This window comes from Aquila chrysaetos, chromosome 17 (genome assembly GCF_900496995.4).
Source record: "Aquila chrysaetos chrysaetos chromosome 17, bAquChr1.4, whole genome shotgun sequence".
In the NCBI taxonomy this organism is placed as follows: Eukaryota; Metazoa; Chordata; class Aves; order Accipitriformes; family Accipitridae; genus Aquila; species Aquila chrysaetos.
This window is the reverse complement of record NC_044020.1, coordinates 14,629,306-14,656,057: the sequence shown is the minus strand read 5'-3', so window position 1 is coordinate 14,656,057 and position 26,752 is coordinate 14,629,306. Positions and strand designations below refer to the sequence as shown.

At 39.9% G+C, this 26,752-nt stretch overlaps 1 protein-coding gene across 14 annotated transcripts in view; it reads right to left on the bottom strand.

The window, feature by feature from the left end:
* The window catches only part of CALD1 (caldesmon 1), a 198,485-nt gene that overhangs the window by 116,169 nt on the left and 55,564 nt on the right, over positions 1-26,752 (bottom strand). For 9 of the 14 annotated variants that reach the window (XR_003927098.2, XR_005934246.1, XM_030040326.2 and 6 more), the window contains one exon: positions 3,191-3,284. The exons of 2 other annotated variants lie outside the window; for them this stretch is intronic. The gene's annotated coding sequence lies outside the window, so the exon portion shown is untranslated. Of the gene's footprint in view, positions 1-3,190; positions 3,285-15,693; positions 15,767-26,752 lie in introns of all 14 variants that reach the window. 3 more of the 14 variants (XM_030040313.2, XM_030040316.2, XM_030040319.2) reach the window with 2 other exon arrangements.

Here is a 26,752-nt window from a genome sequence, read left to right as displayed (position 1 = left end):
CTCTCCAGCGCGCTATATCTGCTCTCTACCTACTGGGAAGATGCAGATAATCAACTCCACTCCCTTCACTCTGAGCACAGCAGTGACTCTGCCCCTACATACGATCCTTGTACTTGTTCGGATTTTTTTTTTTTTTTTTTTTTTTTTTTTTTTAAGATGTTCTTAAACCTCTGTCTGGCAAGGCATGGTTTATTAGAAGCAGATTTCTCTTCAACTACTCAGTGTGTCAGTTTTACAATTCCTAGGTGGTGTAATTCCTGGAAAATAAAAAATGTTCTTCATCCAAAATTTTGGATGAATCACAGCAGGTTTATTTGTTTTGGTTCACCCTTAAATGAAGCATAAATTTCTATATCTAAATGATGCAGTGGTTTTCTTTGTTTCAGCTGCCTGTTAGCTCCAAATTTCTTAAAAGCAATAAGAGTTTTCTAGCAAATGATGCCCACCAATTGGGCTCGGCAGCCAAAGGCAGCCACCACATTTTCATGGGACTGTGAATTGCATCAGGAAGATCAACGCTACTATTTCCCATGCTTGATCCCCTGGTATTAAACTAAACAAAACTCCAAACAGTTGTCTTTAACACCTCTTCAAGAATGCAACGCAACTCAAAACCCACCAGGTTCTCATCTCTCAGAGAAGAGCTTTTACCAAAAAGTGCCCCAGCTGCATGTACAGGTCACCTGAAGTCCCAGAAGCTACAGGGAAACTCAGGCAAGATTGAGTGCTGCACCTCCTCTTCCAAGCAGCAGAGAGGACAGATGAGAGAAGGAAGACCTTACACTCATCTCAGTTTAACTCATCACAATAAAGCCATAGAAAAATATCTTCAGAGACTCTACAGAAATGCTTTCAGTCTTGAATATTTAAGAGAAAACCGGTCAAAGCATTTCTTACTCAATGTTTCCTAATGGTGAACATCTTGACTTAACAAAATGTATGTTTCCAAGGAAGATAAAAAACAATCACCACTAGCCAGTGACTTTGAACCTTAACCTTATAGGGTACCACTTATTTTTGGAAGTATTTTATATAAGCATGTCTCAGATTGTCTTCCAAAGTCAGATTTGGCTGTGTTCAAGAGCTAACAGAAGAGTAACAAGACTGTCATGATAATACTAAACTATATTACTGCTTTTTATACTCAGATAAAGACATGTGCCTTGTTTCCAGTACTTTACAGAGATAATGCTTGGTTTTTCTCCTTTCCAAATGAGCATATTAGTCCACACCATTTGCTTTAGATTTTCTAAAGGCAACTAATGGCCTTTTTCATGGTATTTTCATTCATGTCCCCTGAAGACTATCCTCCTATTCGGCCAGCTTTACAATGTGAAAGAGGAGGTTAAATGTGGAAAGTATTATCAGACTTTGCCTTTCCTTCTTTGTGACATAATTCTTCCACCGCTTTGACAAGTGCTATGCAAGCACCATGGAGACTCCAGCGTGAGACAGATGACACTCGTCCTGCATCCTACACTTGGAGTAGATGACTGAGTCCCTGAAGGACAGATTTTCAGATGCAATTTATGCATCAAGATAAGACACCAGCACCAGCTCAGAAACACACTGAAGCATAGTCTCAGTTTTGAGGGACTGAAGTGCCTTCTTTCAACACCACAGTCTGCATGCTCAGACATGTCTACAAATATAATTCCAGTTGCTGATCTGTCAGAAAAACTCTGGAGGGCAGTCACTGCTCTCTTTGAATATCCTGTCCTAAGCATAGGGGGAGAGCACTTGCGTTTCTGATCCCATTTGCTTTTGGACAGTATGGCCTCCCTCTCCTTGGGTCAAATTTTTAAGGCATTTAGGTACCTCATGAATGCACCACACAAGGAAGCATGTGGGAACTTAAATTCAGTGATCTCACTGGAAGAAGTGTTTCATGGGAAATTTTAGAACATTTAGGCTGGTTCTGAATAAGGAAGAAATCCTAATTTTAGAATATCAACATTTCCTACAAACTGGAAATCCCAGATTGTATCTGGCTTCAGTCTTAAGTACTCCCCCTGCAAAGGCTTGAAAGCAATGCAGAACTCCAAAACGGCAACCAGGGCAGAGAACAGCCCGCAACAATTATCAGTGCATTCAGCATTTGCACAAACCTTCTCGGAATTGTAGGCAAAGTTAAATTTGTTTCCCCAAGGATGATAACAAGAACAGCTAAAATGGGCCCAGACCCAGCATTTCTGATGGTGGGAGGGGAGCCTGCTGGAAATGAAAGGCAATGCAACCAGTGTTCGGCCTGCCACCATGCCTATCCTCCTCCACACTGCTCTTGCCAAAAAGAGGGGAAATGGAGCAGAGGTACAGAGGAGGTCCAGGCACACAGAAAACATGGTCACTCATCAGTGAAAATAAGCAGTTCGCTGTACCCTGAATTAACTGAAGATGATGGTATCTAAGGGAGTTGCCTTGACCCTGGTGCAATATTTCTGACCCCATCAGTCTGTTGTCATAGGCACTGCTTAAACATATACCCAGTCCTCAGTTTGTCTCCAGTCTGGAATTTCCGTATATTGAGGAGCTAAAGTTTATACACATTATAAACACTTCCTTTAAATGGTTTGTGAGTCCTCACTTGTTCTGGCAGTGAAAGAACAATGTTTGTAAAAAACGTCAAAGTCTTGCACGTTGTAAATAGTCAGTAAACACCGTTACTTGAACTCTCACAGACTCCTCAGAGCCTGCTCGCTCTAAAAAGAACAGAAGACACAGCAGGACAGTAACACACAAACACAGGATCTTAACACAAGTAAGTATGATTTAAGACTCCCGTTGCAAGCGAAAAACTTGCTGAAATCCAGCAGAGAAATAAATATAGCTATTAGAAGAATGCCCATACACCCACAAAATTATTACTGTGAAATTCAAAGATTTTTATTTGATTTGAAGATAAAATTCAAGATAAAATCCTTTAAATCTACTCTCAGTTCTGAAGAAAGTAATCCCTGGTGACTGCGGCCCCAGATGAATAGGAGTCAAAAGTCTGATTGCAGGGCTGTCCACTGATTTTCAGAGGGATTTGGATCAGCCCCCCAAAATCAAGCAAGTACATGGGGGGGGGGGGGGGGGGGGGCAAATCCAATATAAAAGCCTCAGTATGAAAAAAACCAAACCTCAATACAGAAAAACCTTCTGGTATTCAGGCAAGGAAATCTGAGGTAACTACTTTGATCATACTCACAGGAAGGCAATCAGAGGAAATATTTGGAGCTTTTCAGTAACAAACCAGCTGCTGATGAAATAAAAATGATGACTCCAGAAAATAGAGGTGATCACTGTACAGAAAGAGAAAATAAAGAACATTGTTTACCAATGGCATAATTGTTGTGCACTCTTCATTTTTCTTTGGTAAAGTCATCTTTAACAACACCCCTGCAAAGTTTTTTTAAAGTATGGAATAAAACAGAAAAATTTTGCAAGAGACTGACAAAACCCACTATCAACAGCTCTATAAATTAGAGTTTAACAAAGCAGACTTTGATTTCCCAAAATCTCTCAGCAAAGTCACTTACTAAAACCTCTTTAAGAAGTGAAGCTGATACAGGCTAAGCTGAACATTCTCTTGTGATTAGTAAGAGATGAAGCAAAGCATCAGACCAGCGGTGAGTTTTCATAACAGAGCAAGGTTTCCAAAGTACCTCACTAAGGATCTATACTGAGACCTGTAGTATTCAACATATTCATAAAGGCACTCTGCAAAACCAATTGAACAGTGAGAAGACAAAGTCTGTAGACGATACAAAACTATTCATTATCATAAAATCTAAAGTCAATACAAAGAACTGGGGAAAGAGTTCATAGTAATGGATTTCTACGGGCAGACTGAATTCAGTGTTCATAAGTAAAGGTACAGGGAGGAAAAACCTTATATCTGTATATGTACAGTGATCAACTCTAAATGAACCAATAATACTCAGAAAAGACATATTGGAGCCTGAGGAAGAGCTCTCTGAAAATACTAGTTGACTAGCCAGCAGCTGTCAAAAGGCAAGTTAAGAATCATTAGGGAAAAATCTAAGTTCTATCTAGGTCACACATATAAATATAAGTTATATCTATGCTTCAGTTTTGCATGAAGTTCTGGTTACCCTTTCTCAAGAAGAGCCTGAGGAAGGGACACCAATAATGATCAGAGCTATGGCACAGTTCCCATCTAGGAGGCTATCTAGAGTATGAGTCTTCCATTTGAAAAAGAGAGATGATTGAGGCAGGATACGAGAAAGGTCCTGAATAGTTTTTAAACAGTAAATGTTATTTATTGTTGTACAAGAACTACAATTCAAGAAGGAATAAAAAAAAAAAAAAAAAAAAAAAAAAAAAAGGAAGACAGTTTCATCATCTATGAGATATCATAGTCTGGATGTGACCTCTAGCTTAGAAAGTCCCAAAGCAAAGATTGCCAGACTCTGGGAGAGCACATAATAGGAAGAGTCATTGCACACTCATCTGCTTTTACTTGCTTTACTGTAAGTGACTGTCTCAGTCAGACAAAGGATATTAACCTAGGTGGGCCCTTGCTCTGACCTGGCATGACAACAATTCTATAAATGTCAATTCAGAGTGCAGGACAAATGAGGTGCCACCCTTATACAAAGACAGTACAACAATTTGTGGGTGATCTAGTAGAAACTCATAATGGATACCAGGAAATACAGTAAGAATGAACTTCATTGAAATGGGTTCTTTTTCCCTGAAGACTCACTCTGCATTCAGCTTCCACTAGGTAGTATACAGACCCACCAGCATAAAAATAAAAACCGTAAGCTTTCTTCAGAGAGCTTTGAATGGTCCATCCTCTTTAGACCCAAGGACCTTCATACAGAACATCCTGGTGCCGACAGAGGAAATGGATTATTTAAAAAACACTGAAGCCTATTTTCAGTAATTTAAGATCATAGTATGGGGCCATTACTTGTATTAATTTCTGGTTATTCACTGGAAATTCACGGACTTTTGAGGACTGTTGATGTAAATGACTATTCAGCAATTTCAAAAACAATTCTACAGTCTTGTCTCTAGGTTTTATAGACACCTGTTAGTGATTTATAGTATTGAAAACCCTAGGGTGGCCAAAGCCAAGATTTTGATTCATTCCATTAGAAGTTTCAGTATTAGATTCAAAAGAGATCTCAATCCCCTTTTGATGCTTAGTGTTACTAAGCATGTATCACATCGCAGAAAAGAGCAACGTAAGAGGACATTCCTAATCACCAAGGTCTGAAAAGAGCCACCAAGCTTCAAGTTATCTTCCTCTCATTGGTTACTCCCACTTACAGCAAGAGTATGCTGGGCTTTATCAGTCCACAGAGCTCCAACTCACAAATAGTATGAAAGTCCTTCCAGGTCACTGAATTCATTCAAAATTTTTCAGTAACTTGAAAAGCTGACTTCGCCCATTTCTATTGTTTAGTGTGCCCCACTTGACTCTCAGCAGGCATAACTTCATGACATTCAGGTCATGCATCAGGAGGATCGTGGGTCTAAAAGTCTTTTTCTGCTTCAGACTGTTTGCTCTCTTTCAATCTCTTCAAAGTTTTTTTAAAAATGGAGACAACCCCCAAAAGATTTTCCTTTTCTTTCCCACAGTCACAAAGCCCTCTTCCGCTATTCTCCTTGTATTTGCTCTGTCCTAAAGCAACATTTTTCTGAATTGAGATCAACATAATTTGTAATATCAATGAAATGACTGAAATATGCTCTCTCACTGTTTGCTATCCAAAAGAATATCTATCACACCGCAATTCCATTGTGAGCTGACTATGAAGGGCTAAGAACAATTTAATGAACAGGAAATTTCCATACAACTTAAGCATGAAGGAAGTTCAGGTTCAGGTCGAAAACCAGACTCCATAAATGTAAACCCTCCAGTCCAAGAAACATCACTAGGGTTTGGACACATTTTGGGCTGTAATCTTCAGTGGTAAAATTGGCACAATTTTTACTGATTCTTCAGTCCTTTGAATTCCCCTGACCATAAACATTGGGTTCATGTTCTGCTCTTATTCACGCAATGGCATTGACAGCATTGCAGACCTAGGCACACACCCAGCACTGCACATTCAAGCACACAGTGGAACTCAATTTCCAGTTAACAAAGGTACTAGATTCTCAGCTAACATAGGTCAGTATCCATTAAATGCAATTTTAATAACAGAAATGCTTTTATCAGAATCTTGAAAGTGCTTTTATCAGAAGTACTTTGTGGCTTAAGAAATGAGGAAGTTGTTAACATCTTGATTACGGAAACTAGAGAAACCAAATCACATCCAAGGTCATTCAGAAGTTGACCTGTGACATTTAAATGTGTTTTTTTTTATTAAAAATATATGCGCGCACACACAAGAAAAGCATGGTTTCACTCCCCTCTACTCTGTTAATTAATTTGGTTCCATTATACCAGACAGCTTTGAATGGAAATAAAGTTATGGAACCCAGTTAACAAAACTACGTGCTGCTCCATTTTATCCAATAGCTCAACAGCTAGGTCTGCGACAGGGTTCAGATCTCATCTCTTCTTGCAGGGATTTTAGCCTGCATCTTCCAAAGGACACTCTAGGGCTAGGATGTTCTTCCACATCCTTTCCTACCAGTGCTGGTACTAAGAGTATAAGGGAAATTGTAACACGCTAGACTAAAGGTCTGACTAGCTCCGTATCCTGTCTCTGGCAGTGGCCAATATGAGATGTTTAGGGTAGAACATAAGAACAGGGAAAGTATATAATGATGCTTCCCACAAATACTCTACAATGGCTTATGACTTCCAGAATGCCTGAGTCAAAGATGGAATCTGTGTATTTACTGATCTCCATAGCAGCTTTTTTCCATTATTATTTCCAGTAGCTGCCAACACTCAGCAAAATCCCATAACAGAGTCCCACAACTTAATTATGTGCTATGTGAAGATATAGTTCACTTTGGACAAGTAATTAAACCTTCAGACTGACACTAGGACTCAGCTATGCTACTTCCCAGCTGAAGGCTCACTCACCTAATGCAGTTAGGTGTGGTATTCACATAGGAAGTATTCCTCATTGCATCACATATAATGGAGTAATCCCAAATTATCCAACAGCAAGGTGGTTAAGAAGCTGTTTTGGAAATAGCACACCTGGGTTTCAGTCCCAATTACATATTTAATCATTTAGGAAAGTGAAATAACATCAGTAGGAGAGAGTGGGAGCACCATGAAGAATAACTGGAGAGTGCACTTTACAGTTCTTTTGGACAAAGGAGGCAAGCCAGTCTACCTAATGGGTTCTGAGTTAGTAATCTATTAGATAAAAGAAGGATTTCTCCTCCAGTCTTCAAAAATAGCAAATAATTTCACAGAATCACAGAACAGTTCAGGTTGGAAGGCACCTCTGGAGATCATCTAGTCCAATTCCCTGATCAAAGCAGGCTGCCCAGGATCATGTCCAGTTGGGGTTTGAATATCTCCAAGGATGGAGACTCCACAGCCTCCCTGGGAAATCTGTTCCATTGTTGATCATTTACAGTAACTGAGTTTTTCCCTACATTTAAATGGATTTTTCTGTATTTCAATTTGTGTCCCTTTCCTCAAGTCCTTTCACTGAGTATCATTGAGAAGAGTCTGGTTCTGTCTTTTTTGTCATCATCCTTCCCCCCTCTCATAGTCACAGTGTGTGACAGCCATAGAGTGGTGGTTAAACTTGAATCTCATTCCAGTTACAGCTAGGAATTTTTACCCATAGATTTCAGTATTTGCTCTTGTGGAAATTATTTTTTTTCTTTGAGTCATGAAAATGAGAGCAGGAAACCACCTTTTTTAAAAATGGTCTAGGTGAACTATTTCTTTGTTTACCCATCTCTTCCAGATCTCCTTTTCTCCTTTTGATTTTTATGCTGTCAGGGTTGCCATGTAGTTTATTTACTTATGAAGACATTACAGAGGGAGCACCTAAATAAAACTTTTCAACTTTTCCTCAGATGTGCTATGTGCCCAAAAAAGACTTTTCATTAGTATTTGGCAAACAAGTGTTGCCAACAGAAGAGGGGAACAGGAAGCCTTGAACTCATCCATTACTGTCTAAACAGGTACCCAAGGAATTTGTTTTCTAGGATGACCTAAAAAGGGGAGGTGTGTTGCCTCCTGTGAACTCCTCACCTAACCACTTACAAGCAGTTTATCAGTACAAAACATCAGCATTCAAAATAAATAAATACACCTCTCATGCAGCAATATACTTAAGTTAGAGTTTAATTTAAAAACCATAGTCAAAGCCTATTGACTTCAGGCTAAGCACACATTTACATGCTCTGCTGAACAGGGACAGTTTGCTGTACCTGAGCTCTACTTCCCAGAGGGCTGCAGCCATTTCCTAATTATCAATTTTTCTGTCAGTGTTAGAGTGTGGTAGTATTACCAAGACCCAGCTTTCTAGGTGGTATACAAACAGTAGGACAAAAAGGTAATTCTTACTCCCAAAGACTTTATTATCCGGGTACAAGAGGGATGAAGCTACACATTAGAAACTGATCTAATAGCTACTCTCAATGAACTTAATATAACAACATGCTATATATGTTAACATATTAAAGAAAGTGTTTAGAGTTCAAGGCCATCTTAATCTCAGCTGAGGAATGACCATTAAGGCACAGCCCACAGGTCTTCAAGGAAATACTTTTCATCTTTCAAACACGTAGGTACATGTAAATACCCTTGTTAGTTTTCAAATGTTATGAAGCACTCGGACCGTTACAGCTTCATGTTTCTGCGGTCTCATCTGACGAGGATTTCAGTGATGCAGAGAAGTATCATTATGTACAGATTCATAGGGAGAATATAAGCTTTAGGAAAAAGTTTCCCACCCCATCGTATTTTCTGGTTGAACCACACAGGCTGCATTACGTACAGGTCTGACAGTTCCGATTGTCCCGATGTGGTCAAGGTCTGGAGGTAGAGTCAGGGAGAGGAAAAGCATGCCATCGGCAGTGCTTCTTCCAGCCCACCTGCAGAATATATTGGAGATCTGAAGAGCAGGGAGGAAATAAATCCTTCTCCAACATCAACCCACATTTTGCAGTTCTACTTCTCGGGGGCTCACTGGACACCAATTTCAGTCCACTCCCAATGCCATGGGTGTAGCTGTACACAGAATGGTTCTCCATAGCAGGACTTGGGGGCACCCTGAGAACACCCCATTCCATGTACTAAGCTGCTCAATTAATGTTCACTATTACAAATCTGAATCAGCGATTATAATAATGATTGGCCTTTAAAGTAATGCCAGGCAGCCATACACATCAGGGGAGAAAGTCTGTGAAGGAGAAAGATCTGTACCTTCCCTTCAGCCAAGCTGCTAATATCCTTCTAAACGGCAACTCCTCTGACCTACAAAGTTTCAGAAAATGGCATATTTCTTCTTCACCATCTTCAAACGCCAGTTATATTTACACTGATCTCACCAGTACAGCACACTACTACTTTGGAGAACAGTCACTCCTCTCACACGCACAGTGATATTCCCTCAATAGAAGTGAACAACTTTTGGATACAATGACTGCCCTACATTCAGGCTTTCATTCTGCATGTCTTGGCATGAGACAGGAAAGAAAGAGAACTGCTTCCTGAGATTAAAGACAACCAAAAGGAGGACTAGATACAGCTCATACCGAGTGGAAGTAGATTGCAAGATCTTTGCATAGTTATTCTTGAAAGTAAAGGCCAAGAAATAGGCGAAGTATGTGTGCATCTGAGCAGCTGTGGGCTGGAACATCATCCTCAGCCATGCAAATATAGCACTTGCTTCCTTCTTTGGACACGTTCATGCTACTAAGCAGAACCCATTTGCTAACCACACAGCAGTGGCATTCACATTAGCAGAAAACCAGACTCCTCATCTCTTCCTGCTTTGATCAGCAGTTACTGCCCACAGGAATAAACAGAGGGTTGTGTTCTTCCCTTGCTCCACGCAGGGTCTGCTGTGCTCACATGAACATCAATGGCAGCAAGAACAGGCCAAGCCTATTCCAGGATAGCCATTTGTCCTCATGTAAACCTATCTCCCCAATAGAACAGCGACATGCACAGCAAGGAGAAGACAATTCAAGGAGGGCTTTCCCCTTTCAAATTGTGACCTGGAAGAACAAACATTTTAAAACTTGAAAACCAAGGCTTGCCATATCCCTTTTTGAACATCTGGAGATTGAACGTAAGCTTCCCTACATCACTGGCAGTGGATACAGGCACGTCTGCTACAGAGCATGCTACTGAGCGAAACCACTTACTGCTAATAAGAAATCCCAAATTCCTTGCAAGTTCATTGTCCCTTTCAGAAAAGGGTTACACAGAAAGCTTGGAGCTCTAATCCAAATTATTAATAATCCATAAAGAAAACTGTATAATAATTCAGAAAATACTCACTTGCAACAGACAGCAAATGGAAACTGGCTGCTTTAAAGCATATTTTGACAGCTGCTAGCATCATTCAACATGACAAATGAAAGAATTTGCTCAAAACAAGCTGAGTAGGACAGCTAAAATAAGTCTACAATAACAAAACGGTCGTCTCTTGTGAAAGCTCTGATTTTCTCCTCTTCTGTGTCTTCTTCGGTTATTGAATGTAAACACAGTGCTGGGATAGGTATCAGGAGAGAGGGAGCTGCAGGGAAAATTCTGCGAGCTGTATCCTTTTCAGGGAAGTTTAATTAATGGTGTTTCTGAGAAGAATTCTGATTGACAGGATTAGTGCCAGCACTAAAAGTTACTATTTGTGGATCCCAGAGCTCACAGCTCCCATAAAAATAAAGCACTTCAGAAAAGAGCTTTGTGCAAATGAAGGCATTCCCTCAGCAGGGAAGGTTCATGTGAACCTCTTCTGTGGCTTCCCTTCACATGGGTTTTTCCATGGAAATGGGATAACAGGACGTCCCTGGAGAACACCCTCCCCTGGGTGCAGAATGTTTGATTCAAGTGTTCTAGGTTAGTCCTTGGGGAAGGTTTCTATAAGGAGTCAAAATGAAACTCTAAGAATGAATGTTCCCAAACTTCCTGGAGGGCAACATTTGGTTCCACTTTCTTTGCTTCGGGATTTATTTCAGGTTTGTCCTGAATACCTTTTTCTTTGTTTTCCAATTCATACCACCTTCTTATTAAGATAATCTTCTAGTATTCTCGCAGTGACACTCAGTCCAAAACACGATTTCACTGCTCTAATCTCTTATAAGGACTTGGGACAAATGATTAAATTGACCACAAGCATTTACTTTTATTTGATTATTGTCAAATCTTTAAGTACTAACCCAAGTAAACCATCTTTTAGAAGGGGTAAAGCATCACATGCCAAAACAAGAAACTGGAAATAAGCCAATGCCACTCCATTGCAAAAGCAAGGGAAGGACCACAGCATCCCAGTTCACACAGGAAGCACCCACCAATTTGCTGAACTATCTCCCAGAAATGGGTGAAATGGAAGAAGAAAAGGAAAAAATGTGATTCTTTCCACTTACTCCATCCCTCTCAATCACTTTCCTCAGGCAGGATAACTGTCCTAGTTTCAGCTGGGATAGAGTTAACTGTCTTCCTAGTAGCTGGTACGGTGCTATGTTTTGAGTTCAGTATGTGAAGAATGTTGATAACACTGATGTTTTCAGTTGTTGCTAAGTAGTGTTTAGACTAATGTCAAGGATTTCTCAGCTTCTCATGCCCAGCCAGCGAGAAAGCTGGAGGGGCACAAGAAGTTGGCACAGGACACAGCCAGGGCACCTGACCCAAACTGGCCAACAGGGTATTTCATACCAAGTGACGTCCCATCCAGTATAGGAACTGGGAAGCGGGGGCGGGGAATCGCCGCTCGGGGACTAGCTGGGTGCCGGTCGGCAGGTGGTGAGCAATTGCACTGCGCATCATTTGTACATTCCAATCCTTTCATTATTGCTGTTGTCATTTTATTAGTGTCATCATTATCATTATTAGTTTCTTCTTTTCTGTTCTATTAAACTGTTCTTATCTCAACCCTTTTTTTTTGTTTTGTTTTGCTTCTTTTTCCCGATTTTCTCCCCCATCCCACTGGGGGGGGGGGGGGAGTGAGTGAGTGGCTGCGTGGTGCTTAGTTGCTGGCTGGGGTTAAACCACGACAATAACAAAGTAATCTAGATGCAGCGATTTCTTCCCAGCTATTTTCAGGCACTTCATTTGCATCATATCTTCATTTTCTTGCCCCATATTTTCCCCACTATTCTCCTGCTTTCAAATCCATCATGCCTCCCCCACTGTACTGTTCTCTCTTCGTTGCTCACTCCTGCTCACATTCTTTCTACACCAGACTTCAACCAATTTCTTGCCCCAGATCCTACTGCTCTGCTTCTTCCTACTCCTTATTGCTAGCCTCCTGATATCTGCTACCTCTCAGTTTCTTGTCCTGATCCCATAGTTCATCACGACACCAAACTTTATCACCTATGAAAGGTTAACATGGCAAACACCTTTTTCTAACTTACGTGTTCAGTTCCACCACGGTCATTTTGGATCAGGGAAAATATTTGCAAATACTATGAGGCAGAAATCAGAAATTAATGAGAAGTCTGGAATCATTTCTTAAGAACTCTCAGAACAAACATCATAAGGCTCACAGTAGCATCACAACAGTTGTCAACCGTTCCATGTATTAGGATAGATCCACCTCAGCCCAGACTGGCATATACCATCTTATTTATATTTCACCTGTTTATGCATTTCTCAAGAAGTATACAAGGGAAGAACAAACTGGTCCAGATAAAATAAGAGTCATCAAAGAAGTGTTTCCAGAAATCTCCAGTCTCTCTCAAATCTTTTTGGGGCCTTAAAATTGTTGGGTAATATTATTTCTTCAGATTATAATCATTCATATACATTTGTCTTTGCCTTTCTGGCTTTTAACTGAGGCAAGATAAGCAGAGCTAAACTTCCGCAGAGGAAAAATACCACAGTACACCGGAAAGCTGCCACTTATTCAGGAATAACCAGTGCAAATAACTGGTTTTTAAAGTGGCTGTATTATATATGGAAAGCTTGCAAATCACACATTGCAAAGACTGTCCCAGCAGTAACATTATTGGTGATTAATACATATAGTTATATCTTCTTTCATGGTCTGGTTCCAGTGACCCAACAAACCACTGCTTTTATTCTAGCTACTATATTTCTGTCTGGGAATAGCTGTAGCTTTGATGCTGTCAGCTCCCACTGCTGCTGGCAACATTTAGTATGGATGTCTGGTACGTGAACATTTAAGGCTACAGCATTACTGTCTCAACTCTAATTAGCTTAAAAATGCTTGCAGAAAGTACCAGATGCTCTTGAATACTCAAGGGCCTCTAAATGTCCACACAAAAACTTAAATTTTAGTTCACTCAGGAAACCAGACTGATTGTTACAGATGAACACCATCTTCTCCACTATATAAGTAACCAGCTCTGTCACGACATGCTGAGAAATGGATCATCACCCTGACTTCTTCCTGTTCTGCCCCACAGACAAAGGAAATGAAGTTGCTGGAGAAGGCATGGCAAGCATGTCTATTTTCTAACTTTTCACCTAACGTGCAAACGCAAAACTGGCAGTTTGCAATCGATCATTTAAAGAAAAACCACCAAGGCTGCTTGTCAACCTTCAAACACTACCTGTGTGCTCAGCGATACCTGAGCTTTGCCAAACCCACTCCATTTATTTTAATGAACTACAACTCACAAGTGCAATATGCAGTTTAAATCTCTCCTCGCTTGGCAGCCATATAAACAGCAAGGAATGTGCACATTAAAAAAAAAAGTTATCCCAGTCACACCTATTACTTTTCCAAAAGGAAGGGCATGCTCAGGTACTGTAGATGAGAATCTAGATGACTGAACCCCAGCTACTTGTTTAGACTATTAGCCTTACTTTCAATGGTAGGAAATATTACATAAAATCCATGTAACACATACAAGCTAAGTGCAAATGATGAAAGAAATCAGCAAGGGAAAAGAGTCCAGAGAGCTGTTATGATGGAAGAATAGCAGCTGGGAAAACTGAAGTCAACCCAGCTATGTTATTTTTTAATTAAAAATAAACATGGGCTTTGTTGCCAAGGGATTGGTTAGCATTCCATTTAAAAAGAAAAAAAAAAAAAAAAAAAAAGAAAAAGAAGGAATTTTGTTTTACTTCATTCTGATTCCCCTCCTAACCTCCCTCCCCCTCTTCTGCCCCTTCCTTCCCCCCCCCCAAAGTATTTATAGATTTTGCAGAAAAAAAACATGGTCATAAAATTTAGGTCAGCATGCAGCACTGCACAGAGCCACCTATTTTTAAGGCATTCTCTTTCTCTCACATGAATGCCTCCTTGATTAAAAATAGTCAGAGATTATCATTTTAATTTTGTTAATTATTTCATCTTCACTGCTGACCTCCTTGCTAGTAATACAATTATGCATGACTGCACTGCCTGAGACTGCACATGTGTAAATGATAAAGGCCCTCTTCAGACAGCCCTTTTAATGAAGGTGTCAGCAGACCCACATTAATCCTTCTAAGTTCAGCCTTGCTTCTCTTCAATCAAATACTAAACTAGCTTTTATTCATGCCTGGATAGTGGTTTGTCCTAGTTTTTATGGAATTTGCTTGTGTCCAAGACCACTAAAGGTCTTACACTGTCTCTTTGCAGTCCTCACTTCACAAACAGGAGTGTGAAGTCACTAGCAAAGAAAAACCAAAGACTCCAAAGATTCAGTTCAGGCTTTTCAGACATTCCAAGGACTCAAAGATTAACTACTTTTAAGGGCTGACTACCTCATTAGCCTCTCCCACCTATGTTTTTCATTCATTTACCTTATACATTTTTCGTGTGCTTTTATTATGCCTGACCTCAGAGAAGCTTTCTTCTACTGAGGTCTTAGCCACAGACCAGCCTTATGGCAATTATTTCTCCACACTGCTTCCATATCACATTTCAAAGTCTTATCTTGCTTAATCAACTTTTACTTTCTCTCTCCCCATCTGCTTTACTAATTATTTATGTTTTGTTTAAGATGTTTTAGGCCATAATTCATACGAAATACATTTCCAGAGGCAGTTGCAGTTGTTCTGATAAAACATATAAGAGCTGATGGGGAAAACCTCCCCCAAAACAGATCAATTAAATTTTCTATAGAAATTTCCATCTTCAACTGAGTAAAGGTATCAGTTCCGGCTGAATCAAAGAAAGATCTACCTAATGATTGGTCATTTAGTTGACTGGTGAGAAAAGAGAATTCAGGTGAAGTAAAAATACTTGCATATATCTCCTGCACATCAGATAAGTGCCATCACACAGAGCAAGTCACCAGCCTAAGAGCTGTTCTGGAGTAGGACTTGCTTGCATCTTTCTGGAATCATTCCAGTTTGCATTTTAAAAGTCCACTGACAAAGGGAATAGAATATTTAATTATTTATGCAGTGCAGAGCATCTCTAAAAAGAAAGAGTTCAGAACAATACAGTACAGGATGGTCAATGCACCCACATTTTCACAAGAGAAAGACCCAACCTCCATCCCAGCTGCACAAAGTGGTATTTAAACCTTCAGTCTTGCAAGGAGGCCTAGCCAATGGATTAGACTGAAAGTGTCTCTCTGTCTGCTCTTCTACCTTATGAGATCTTCCTATGCATCCCATTGCATTTCCAGAAAGATTCTGAATTTGTGAAAACATAAAGGCAGAAACAATTTTTCACCCACCTCTGGTCAGTATCTGCTGACTCACATCCAGATTCCTCTAGTATCTGAATCTTCCATTGACTCCAGAGAAAATCTGTGGTTCACCACAGAACATAAGGTTAGCTAATTAAATAGCATAACGCATATTATTTGCAATGCAACAGTAAGTACAGGAGAAAGAGGATACTGGGTTGCAAAATGTTTTTCTTTATGCTTTGCATATTTTTTGGAAGAGAAAAGAAAACCACATTAGGCAAAGCAATGTATTTGTTTTGTCTCAAGGACATTGGCTCACAAAGAAATGTTGCTGCAACTAGTAAGAGTTCAAGTTATTGTTGCCCAAACCATGTAAAAAAAAAATAAAAAAAAAAATTAAAAAGCCTTTGGAACTCAAATGTTATTCCTCATCCCAACCAAATGTAAATAATTCAACAGCTTAGTGACCAACAGTACACAACAGAGAATTACTTTTCTGGGTAATTAAGCATCGAAGCATAGCTGAAACATTCTATGAACATTAATTCTCTTTTGTGGCAACACAAAATTGGACTCAGCATTAGAAAATAATACGGGGGTGAAGAATAGCTTGGTACTGGCAGAACCTAAACATGCTATGCTTCAGCCTCCTTTATTTTTACATCGATTTCCATGTAAGAATAGAATTTAGTTGAATTAAACATGATTGGAGGGATGGTTTTATCTTTCAGATGGCCACTTGCTGAGTCTAAGGTTTACATGAAAATAGAGAAGTCGGAGAGAAAATAGAGAAGTCAAAGAGACTTCTCAGTTAAACTTTTCCTTTTCCAGATAGGGTGACTATTTGACTATCAAAATAGGAACTTCCTAATTCTGACTACTGAAGAGGATTCTACTATCCTTCCTACAGCATTTTTGCTGTTCTTCAATATCTGCAACAGCTCAATCTAAAAACCAAAACAAAGCAAAAAGCTTTGGGAGGTTTGTTCCATTGCCGGTATAAATGGCAGGGAGGTATGTACAATCACACATATACTGAGGAGGACAGGGAAACCAAAATGAAACTCAAAAATACAAATGGAAAATAAGCGAGCCTGTCTAGTGGGGAAGAGTTGCAATAAAGTCACTTAGAAATGCCACAGCCTTCTTATTCAGAAGAGCAGTCATATCAGTGAAGAATAACTCAATGATTCTGCTGTGTTTTAAAAGGCTGGGAGCCTCTTCTTATCATAATAGCACTATTTTGTCTTTTAAATCTCAGACCAAGAAGCTAGGCCACTGAAAATGCAGGCATGTGCCAAAATGGGTAAAACATTTAAGACCATCCACATGTCCCATCTTCATCTGGCAAACAGAAAATGGAATGCTATTTACAGCCCTTTGATATTTCTTTGTTTCTCACGGGAAATTAGTTGATGTTGTCTATTGTCAGCTCTCATCGTTAACAACACTCATGGACAGTTTATTAATTTTATGTCTTGATGCCATTTGTCCAAAGCAACCTTTGTATAAGGGTCACATTAGACTAATAAACAGCAAATTATCATATAGACATCAGGATTCATCCACTAAGTGGAATTTAAGAAGACTGATGCTTAAATTTTATGTACTTCTTATTTTAAAACAGAACCCTCATCAGCCTCAGTACTTCCTTGATCTTTAAGTTGTAGAAATATACAAATCTAAACAATAGTCTCCCACTCCACTAAATTCAGCTATCACATAATATACAAAACCACAGTTCAAAGAACATTCCCATTTGAATGCTCCATCATCTTTTCCTGGTCCTGCTGAAAATCTGGGAATGAAGTAGTTTGTATGTGAAATGATGCCTAGCTTCATCCATTCAATGGATGCCAAGTTACAACTTCTCCCAGTTCAGAGAGCAACTATTCTAGCTGGAACGGCAGAGCCCTACACCATCAGAATAAATGTCACATCATGCAATGGCACCAGTTTAGTGATGACACCATCAATGCACCAGTTTAGTTTCATTTGTTTTGATATAAGTCAGAGAGAGGAACTCTGGTCTCTACAGTCCCAATGCTTTTAAACCTATTAGACAACCCTACCTATTACAACTTGCACCTACTTTATGCAGACTAAAAATAACACTACCACTGGTCGTTGAGTGCAAGAAGCTGACAGAAGGAGTAGCTATAGAAAAATCTGCCCTATGCTTTAGATAACAAACACGCCCAAAACACCCAAAGCAGGGAAGAAAACGGGACATGGAAAATTACAGTGATGCGAAAGAGGATGTTAAAAACAGAAGAGCAGCAGTCATACAGAAGCATCAAAGAAAATGATGGGGAGAACAGTTGGCACAAAGGGAATGAGACCAGACTGAGAACTGGTTAGCAGGTACAAGTTTAGCAATAGGCTTGAGCTAGGTCCATTACACTAGAGGCCAGCGCAACTCTTACAGCTCCTCCAGTTTAAGGGTGGGGCTTGTTGCAGCCACATGGTGTCATGTTCAAGATATTATCACATTATTCTTTTGTATTTATAGTATCCTCCGTGGTGCTTTTTCCCTCTATAGACACCAAAAAGACAGATGATCTGCACTGCTTGATTTTGCATCTAGAAAAGAGGCCCACACACCAACAGAGAAGGAATCTGTGTTGATTTACTGTCAGATAGGAGGACTGCATAAAAAGCCTTATGATAACAAATACTTCATGCAGCAGGCCTCATTCTACCTATCTTTCCAGAAACAGGAGATTAAAAATAGATAATCAAAGAAGAAGAGGAGGAAGAAGGAAAAAAAAAGAAGAATGAGGGTTTGAGAAGTTAGATGGCTAGTGTTGTAGCTCTGAGTCTGATCTACAAAACAGCTTTTGTCAAAACAATTAGATGGTTCTCCTCCAAGCCATTCATCATCTCGGATATTTTTCTAGTTTTGACTTCTACCCACTAGAGAGCAGAAACGTTCTAAATAATTATCATCTAGGGATTCCTTAGCTGGAATTTGGACTGGCCTACATAACTCCTCCAGACAGTGCTCCTCAACTTTTTCCCATAGACCTCACTATTGCAGTGCAATGCCTGGAATGCCAGCTCCATGCTGCAGAAATTAGCCTTCTGTGCGACAACGTCGAATGCAATCACTTGGCAGCAAGACTGTGAAAACTAATAGTATGCTCCCACTTCTGGTTTTGAGCAATAACTTCTTTCTAGGATGAATTTGAAGGGGAGGGGGGCAACTAAATAAGTAATTACAAAATTTTTAAGTCATGTTGGATTAGCAGTCTCATAGAATGAAGACTTTCACTGATCTACAAAGCTGATGGAGTACCAGTGACAGCAGTGGCAGCTGTGTCAGCCCAGTTAGGCACAGACTGACTCCCAGTTAATGTTTGGCTACTTCGCATTTTCCATCCAGGGCGCCAGAGTGGGAAAGTAGCTTTAGTGATCCTTCTAGTAGCAAATCACTGATTCTGTACACAGCATTGCCCTCTGCATATCTATGGGAAATCAAAAGAGCTGCATCCCAGCATGAGAGGAACATGGTTGAAACCACACAGGGAAGGCTTCAGGTAATACATTATCTCTTTCCCTGGCTAAGTTTTGTATGGTTTCTTGCAATACACAAGCACAAATATATCTCTAATCACTTTTAGTCAACATTCAACCAAAGTAAAGTTTTTGTTTCTGTCTATGGTATGCATATGATTTCCACTGCAGTACTGAGTGAATCACAGTTTTCAATCTCACAACAAACCTATGAAGAAAGCAGTAATTTCTGTTCTCATTTTACAATAAGCTGATTGTAACAAAGGTAAAATAAATAACTTGCACAGTCACAGACATGTTCTCTGAATGAAGACCTTACATGGGTGCCTCCCAGTGTGTCAAACAGTGGACCAGCTTCCCTCCTCCCCCCATTTGGTTTTCTTTATGGGAGGGGGAAGCAACTTTCTCTGAAAGAAACAAATGCTTTATTTCCTAGAAACACAAAACTGGTTTCTGTCAAATTCTTTCGGTAGTATGCTCTGAAAAGGGAGAGAGGGCAGTGGCAAATGTGGCAGAAGATGATAAACTGCTGTCTTCTCTAGAAATAGCAATTCCCTTGCTGTCAACTTCCTTGTTTGAGCCAGAACCAAAGCACACACTTTACACAGATTGAATAGCCTCTTTATACATCCATACATGGCATTCAAACCATTAAAAATAACGGGAGGAGGAGGAAAGAGAAAAGAGAAGAAGCTTCAGACAAGCCCCAAGTAGTCTTGTTCTAAGCATCCAAAACAGCAGCAATATCTTTAGTGCCCTACTGGAACTGCAAGTAGGATCACCTGTGCTTGGTAATTGACCAAACCTCTGAAAGATCATACATGGTCAAAAATCTACATATAGTTAATGTAGAGACTGGGATTTATCAGCCCCCAAACTGTGCAACATTCTTGCTTCAAGATAGATCTAATAAAATTTCAAACAGACTTTAATGGTTCTTGCCCCACTGGGATTCTTGAAATCAGGACGCAAAGCTTAAAAAGTATCCACTTATCTACTTTCTTCATTCTTTTAAAGAGGAAGATATTCCCTGAGTGCATTCGGAAGTAGTACGTGGTGTGTACATCTACACTCTGACCTGAAATTTCAAGTTTTCTTGAACTGTTTGCACTTCAGACCACCCAATTGCAAACCAAGCTTTCCCAGTTTTAGGACAAACACTCATAAAAATGACTCCATTCTCTGTGGATTGATTTGTCACCGTTTTCAAATACCTGCCTCAATACAAAGAGTGTTTGGTCCTACATAGCAGTCATAGTATTGTTTGCTCTCTCCTGGCGCCCCACACATCACCTCCCTGGTAACATATCCACAGCCAAGTAATTATGGACCACACCATCTAAGTAAACTTTCCTGCTACAGCAGAAAAGCAAAAAAAAAATCACATAAAAATTCACCACTTCAATCTTGCCTTTACAACTGCAGCCTTTAGCTGATATGCAAACAGGTTCATCTAGGAAGAGAAAGCTGCACTACTTCAATGACAGGTACAATTCTGAACAGATGCAGCTAAGCCCTTACAAATCCCTGGGTAGATGTAGTTATTTCAGTTTGAGAGCTTGAGTGTGACTGGAAGTCCGAACGCTTTGAAGATGACGTAAATCAAAGTAGCCTCTCCTTCAACATGGAGATTTCCCCTATTTGGAGTTCCTTCCACTTTGAGAGAATGGATATAAATCAATGTCTGAAAGCAATACACACTGTTCACTAGATTGTGTGAAGTTCTGGGGGTTTGTTTGGGTTTGGGGGGGGTTAAGGAGAGAAAAAGAAGCCTTTTTCCTCATTTCTGCTGGTACAGCTTAAAAACTCGTTATAATGACATAGTGCTGGGTGACTACTTGACTGTAGAACATAGAAAGTCAGCTTCTTTCCAACTTAAATGCAAAGGAAAACCTCAGCACTATGGTATAAAGGAAGTGTGGTTACACATGGCGAGTACTCTTGTACCTACAAGCATGTGCCAGCAGTGGGGTTTTCAGTACGTTTTTGAGAATAAGACTATATGCTAAAAGTCATATGAGATTCCTGCCTCTGCATTCTCTGCTACCTCCCCACCATGCTCATTACTGCAATCAGATGATTAGCTCTGTTCCCTTTGGGATGTCTTTATATGTCCCACGTGAAGGTGGCCAGCCCAGCTACTTGAACAGAAGTCCTTTCAAGTGTGTCAGCAGTGAGATACAGCTGAAGCACCACTCAGCCTTAATGACAGAAACTACCATAGCCATAGCTGCAGCTGGTCTCCCAGAAGAAGAAATCCTGGGACCACTATGTACTAGAAAGGAACTACAACACTGTGCCTGCTGGATTGGTCTGAAGGATGAGAACACCATTTTGATCCTTTTCTTGCAACAGTTTTCCCCTACTCTTTCCTCTACTATGAAATACCCAACACCACACAGACAATACAAAACATGAGGCTTGTCACACTCTTTGCACAGTTCAAAGACTGATTTTCAGCCTCCAGATTATAAATGAAATTTGTCTACAAGACATAACCTGAGCTCCATTTGTATACTAGCATCCCCACCGGGGATATGGTGCTCTATGTATTATAATATTCGCTCCTAGTAACTAAGGGAACAATCCCTGTTTATGCCTACAGATGGTTGCATCAAGTAATTAGTTATTTTAAAGGAGACCAAACCCAGGGTAACCAGTCATAGAATCATTTAGGTTGGAAAAGACCTTTAAGATCATTGAGTCCAACCTACTTCACCAAAGTAAATACAAACTCTCAATGTCAAGAGTTTCATTCTTGATGCAGGATAACATAATAGAAAGCAAAACACAGATAATGCTAATATTAAATATTAATAAACAAGCTACTAAGAATTATCAGGGTTCTAGTCATAAACAGTTTACAATGGGATAGAATATATTCTTAAAGAGAAATCAGCATGTTAATGAGTTGTTAGTTACCATGACTAATGAGCAACGCGATTTTCTACTAACATCTATAAGATACATTGTTCATATCAGTAACTTGACTGTAACTTCTTGTGATCATTTACCAGCCCTTTATAAAATAAACTTGGCAATAAAGTACTGAAGTGGTCTTAATGGAGAAGCTTTGATCACAGAGCCCTGGAAGAAGTACTTCAAGATTGCAGCCCACCCTTGCCTTGTTCTCAAGCTCCAAAATGAGTTCTGACAGACAAGCACTTGGCTTGGCCAACATGCGTGTTTCTAGGGAGACACAAAATATAGATTTCTGAAGGCATAAATAACAGTTAAGTGCCTAAACCTTCTAAGTTTTAATAGGATTTATGCACCTTGTATCTTTGAAAATTTCTTTGGAAAGTCTATCTCCTTCAACAAAGACTGAAAAGAATCAGGTTTAGATAACCTAATTTTTACTCCCAGTTACACTCATTTACATTTAAAGATGACATAACACTCCAAGCATGGACAAATTAGCCTAATTTTTTTAGATTATTTTGAGATCAGGAGAGCAGTGGATGTTGCTTATCACAACTTTAGTAAGGCTTTTGACACCTGTCTCATAACATACAACATCCACATAGATGAACAAAGAGATGGATTGAAAACTGGAAGAACTGTCAGGCCCAGAGGGTTGATACCACTGTTACAAAATGCAGTGGGAGGCCAGTCACTAGTGGTGTACACCAGGGTCAACACTGGGACCAATACTGTGTAACATCTTCATTAATGTCTTGCATGATGGAAGAGTCCACCCTCAGCAAGTTTGCACACAATATAAAACTGGAAGGAGTGGTTGATACACCAGATGGTTGCGCGGCTATTCAGAGGGACCTCAACAAGCTGAAGAAATGGTCCAACAGGAACCTTATGATTTCAACAGAGAGGTCATGGAGTCTCCATCCTTAGAGGTATTCAAAACCCAACTGGACACAAGCATGGGCAACTTACTCTAGCTGACCCTGCTTTGAGCAGAGGTGGGAGGGACTACAAAATCTCCAGAGGTTCCTTGCAAGCTCAGTTGTTCTGTGATTCTGCATTTACAGTAGAGTTTCACAATAACCATACACTAATACATCTTTACAGTAGAGTTTCATGATGACTGCACACTGATACACCTTGCAGTATACGTAGCACAAAAATACAGTGTGCAAACATACAAACCATACTATCTTCCATAGCATAAAAGTACAACAGAGGCCAGTTAGGTAATAACTTCTCTGTGGAAACTAGTCTTATTTATTCCAATTTGCATCAGTTGAAGTTATGAACAATGCACATTAACAAGGTTTTGATCTAAAGAATAAGTTTCAATGGTATCCTGATAAAAACACTTCTATTAGAACAATTATTTTTAACGACTCAGCATCTTACACAGAACTGCTCTAATTATTGCCTTAATCAACATCATAACTTACAACACAACTTGCTATTTACCATATGGTTAATTGCATCTGCCAATTAGACTATCATGTGCACGGTACATCTGATTCCTGTTTTCACTGGAATGCAGCTATTTGTGCTGGATCTTGTCCAGGGTCTCTGCTTTGGCCTCTAACGCTCTTTGGATGAGCAACCCTCAACTTTCTGCTGCAGTTAAGGGGAAGAGAAGATTCCTGCACATATGAATTATGTCATAGATATGAACCTTGAAGAGAGGTTCATTAGTCATTTTTAAAGCTCCACTACTTTAAAGTAGAAGAAAATAAATCACAGAACACATCCACTTCATCACTGCATAGCGTCATCACAGACAGCAAAGTTAAATCTGTATTAATCACAATGCCCACCATTTCTCCTTTTGTTCCCCTTCCATCCTTTCACTTTTTTTTTTGTTAAACTTCATGGACTAGAAACAAATACAGGCATTTTATTTAATTATTCAAGGTCACATCTCTGCTGTTATTGAGTGTCTTCTGTGGATGTCTAAGGATTCACACTTTCCAGTGCCACCTATAGTTGCTCAGCATCTGTCAGGACTGGATGGTTTATCTTGACAAATAATTAATCATTTTACTATTAATGATCCCTTCCCTCAGATATGCTGCTTTCTCTAGAGCAAGGATTCTCGAATAGCAACAAGTGATTGCTTCAAAGTTGTATACACATAAAGGACTGACTTGCCCTGTGCACAGTTTTGCACAGAGGCCACGGCTTCTGCTCGTGACGGATCTGCAATACCCAACCACACAGTGCTCAGCAAACCATAGAGCAGAAGTATCAGATGTGAAGCCCCCTAAACCTCTTGCACATTAAAAAAAAGCACAAGGCAACTAGGAATTCTAAGCAAACACCTGATCAAAGCATGAAGGAAAACTCAGAACTGTCTTAAAACTTCCATAAGTGTTGCTTGGACTTTCCAAAACCAAAATCATTCAAAGAAACATGTTCCAAATTGGAAAAAAAAGCACCACAGTCTCTGCTTTTACCTGCCTCAGTAACTCATGCTAGGGTGGCAAAACAATCTTTATAAAAAAGATTTCACCACCGGCGTAGGTGACAATTCTATTTAGGGTCCCAGAGGAAAAGCATTCTAAGGAGACAGCCACTGCCACCATCATCAGTCAAGCTACAGAAAACAGTTTGAGCCTTTGAAAGACACCCTTTTTTCCACCAAAAGAGAAAGCTATGACCTGAGACTGAAGATGAGACTTATCTGCCTAACTCTGCCATGTGATTTGGGGTGAGATTCGGGGCAGGGGTTTGCCTCAGTGCTTCTTCTTCCCCTGCTGCCCTTTGATTCTCATCTGGTTAGATTTTAAGTCTTTGAGATCTTGGAATGCTGTTCAACATAAACAGTGCTTGAGCTCCTCACAAGTGTGGTATAAAACTATTAATACAGATAATAGAAAGTGTTTTGGTTTATTTTCTCTGGGATAGAGAAAATACCAATAGAAAGTCAAAGGAAGCACACAAAATTTTCCACACTAATCTATTGACTGCATGTTGCAGAGTCAAGGTCCATTATGAGCAATGGAGGCTTTGCTTCAGTCTGAAAGGCAAAGCTCGGTTTTCATTTCCATCTGTGTAATGTACATAACAAAGTTTATGTGCGGTGTCCCATCACGTGTTCTTGTTGCTGTCAAATACAGAAAGGGAAGAAAATGAAGACATGAATCAATGAAGTCATTTTCCTTCCCACATACAACCTCAGGCTGGGGTGATGCCAGATTTCACAAGCAAAACAAGTTTGAGTGGCAGCAACATTTAAGAGGAGAAAATCCAAAGGAAACCTATGTTCATCAAAAAGTGATGCTGATGATCAACAGGCAGCATCCCTACTGTGAAGTCCGTAATGAATCGAGGTCTATGTGTGATACATGGCTGTCACTGCTGGGGAGCTTTGACTTTCACAGAAAAGGGGAAGAAGTGCATAAGGACTATACTCTCTCCCATGCCAAACAAATCCTGAAGGGGCTGTAAGACTGGTTGCCTTTGCTCTCAAGGCATCCAACCTGCTGCTGATACATAAAAATCATATTGGTCTAGTAACTTCTGTAATTTCTGACAGCTCTCAATCGTCTCTACTAAATTATGAACCATGTAAAAATAAACATAAGGAAAAAAAACCCTCAGGTCCCTTGGTTTCTCTTACTGGAGTAAAAATGGGAAGGGTGGACATGGGGGCCAGTTACACTGGCATTGTGCCACTTGGGGTGCTACTTCTGCTAGGGAATTTCTCTGCAGGATAGCTGTGGTTGGACTGCATCCTTTTTGCACCAAAGTGGACAAGACTGGGACTGAGAACATAATGCTCAGTCTTTACCTTTCATCACTACTGAAAGTCCCACTGTAATTTGCACAAGAGTAGAAGTGCCTGGGAGAATTCAATTCAAGTTTCCCCCACTCTACAACTCCTCTGTAGATTAAGGTGTATGTGTACCCTACCTAGACTTATAAGATCCTGCATACCAGGATTCATCTTGCCATATCAGAACATAGCTCTGCTGCCTTCCCCTTTCCTCCACATAGTCAAGTGGGCTTTAGCAAAAACAGAGATCAAAGAGTTCAAAACAATCAAGTGGAAATTGCTTTCCCCTCATTTCACTCTCCTTGCTCCTGACTTGTTACCATTTCACATGCCCTACTATTCAGTACAGAAGCCTCCATTTGAGGTAGGATTTGAAGAGGATGAAGGAAAGGGGGCAGAGGGAAAAATTGACCCATTTTTTCCCCTTGTGTATGACTTCTTAGAAAGACAGGTGAGGAAGGTACATGGCACCTTACCTGATGTATTAGCTACTCCTGTCATTTCAAGGTAACCTTAGATTTGGAAAGAAACGCAGCAAGCTTGAACCACATTAAAGCCCTGATTTAGCAAAGTGCTTTGAAACACATGCTTACAGTTAAGCATGTGCCTAAATGCTTTGCTGAATTAAAACCTATGTTGGTAAAAGGGGCAATTGATTAATGGCTTATGACAACCACCAGAAACTAATGAGCCACAGACCTCCGCTTTTTCCTCCAAATGACTGTACTTAAACCCAAAGGAAATTTCATTATGGAAACAGAACACACGTATAAATAAATCATATATGTCTCCTTTGCAAATATTAATTTTTATCTGCAATTAGTGGTAAACCCAAACTTCCTTTCATACAGTAATCGGAGACAGTGCCATTTGCCCTATGTAACTGGTTACTCA